This window comes from Arachis duranensis, chromosome 2 (genome assembly GCF_000817695.3).
Source record: "Arachis duranensis cultivar V14167 chromosome 2, aradu.V14167.gnm2.J7QH, whole genome shotgun sequence".
Classification (NCBI taxonomy): Eukaryota; Viridiplantae; Streptophyta; class Magnoliopsida; order Fabales; family Fabaceae; genus Arachis; species Arachis duranensis.
Window position 1 is genome coordinate 76,771,648 of NC_029773.3, and position 2,075 is coordinate 76,773,722.

A 2,075-nucleotide genomic window follows, 5' to 3' on the forward strand; every position below is an offset into this window, starting at 1 on the left:
CATCGAAGGAGGAAGAAGAGAAAGATGGAGAAGGCGACAATGGAGAGAGAAGTCGCCACTACCGCTTCTTGCACCTCTAGAGCTATCTTTGCCTTGCGCTGCTGTTACCGATTCTACCTTGCGCTGCCGGATCCGCCGCTGCTGTAATCCCTTTTCTCTGCCTTGCGCAGCTTGAGTCATCTCTGGTCATCATCGCTGCTTGATGGTCATCGTCAGCTCGTCAATGTCTCACGTCCTCGCTGCTCTGCCTGAGCCGTCTCTGCTGTAATCCTCACTACTCGCTGCAATCATGTCTCAGGTTAGGGTTTTTTTTCCTCTATAACCTTAGGTAGCTAATTCTATTCTTAGATTGGGGAAATTGAGGAATGTGTTTATTGTCTAATCATGTCTCAGGTTAGGGTTGCTCTTATGATACTGATGGCTTACCTTTCATACATGCTTGCTGAGGTGAGAATCTTCTTTTAATTTTAATGGAGGTATTTTTCCATGTCTATTCATTACTGATGCAATTAATTCCAATACTAATAATTTTATTTCAAGAGTCACAACCAAGTACGTCAAAAATTTCAACATGTTTGATTTATTATGAGATTACTGATCTGAATTAACCTATTGCAGGCATGTTTTTGCAACATTGTCATTCATTGCTGAGATATTTATATTCCTTTATGTGGGATGGATGCACTGGACATAGAGAAGTGGTGATTCATAAGTCAAAGGTAATACTAACATTTCTAGATTAATAAACTTTGTAAAACGTGAAAATTTTAATTAACATTTTTGGTCTCTTGATTCATTAGTCCTGGAAAATTAGTTGGGATCAGTTCAGTGCTTCTAGGACTTATCCTAGTTAAAAGAGCAGCATTTGTTTTCCCTCTCTCATTCTTATCCAATTTGCTCCAGAAATTCCCACATGTGAAAATTGACTTGAAGCAACAAGTATGTGTTTTCTTTCCCTGTTTCAATTTCTTTTCAGAGCCTTCCTTGGTACATGACTCCTGTCTCCTATGATCTTGTTTCACAGGTCACAATCTGGTGGTCTGGTCTCATGCGAGGTGCTGTTTCTATAGCAGTTGCTTACAACCAGGTGAAGTAATCAAACTTCATGGCTAGATTACAAAATCCTCATCTTATATTTATATCTTGCATCACACATCCACCAATTATTACCAGTTATATATAAATCTCTCTTACAATAAATAATGACTTTTAAAATTTTACTATAAAATAAAAATAGGACAAATTAAATAGGTATATATGTGTGATTTACTAGGCTTCTTTGTGCGATTTGATTAATTACATGCATAGTTTACCTTGACATGACTAAGTAACAATGAAAAAGTTTCATTCATATGCTGAAATTAATCATAATCTGTTAGAAAATACTATCTAATGTAGAAGAAAATGTGAAGAAGCTTAGTATAATCATAAAATTAATCAAAGATATCTAGAAAAACCATGTTGATAAGAAAATTATGAAAATCCATTCTTAGAATTGGTGTACTATCACACTCAAAATCCCTTAACATTCCTGAGGCGCCACTGCACCCTTGGCTGCTAACTACACTGTGTGCATCACACTTGTAAAATATGAATAAGCATATAGCTAAAATCTTGCTTATGTATGTATTTATTTGTTTTGACATTTTAAATTATTGCTTTGTTGAATAGCTGAAGAGGCAGGAGAATTATTCTTACATGGTAGTTATATCTACTAATTCTTTTCCTTTCTATACAAGGGTTCAGATCAGTATTTCTTTTGGGGGTTTTATAAAAAGCAGGTTTTACTTTCATGCTTTTTCTTCATCTAATTTATTCACTTATTTTCCTATGCATATTTAGAATTGGTCTAAATTATTAGAGTTAAAACCTGCAATATCTATAGGTTTTAGCCCATGATTAATTATAGTTTTCCAATGATGGTGTAATTTTACAGTGGTAACTGATAAGTGGTAATCGAGAGAAATGTTTTGTTGCCGCAGAAATAAGAGAGGGACAAAACACAAAACTATTGCCCGATATTTTCGTAATGGCATTTAATTGTGACACACACCCTCAGCACTGAACACACCACA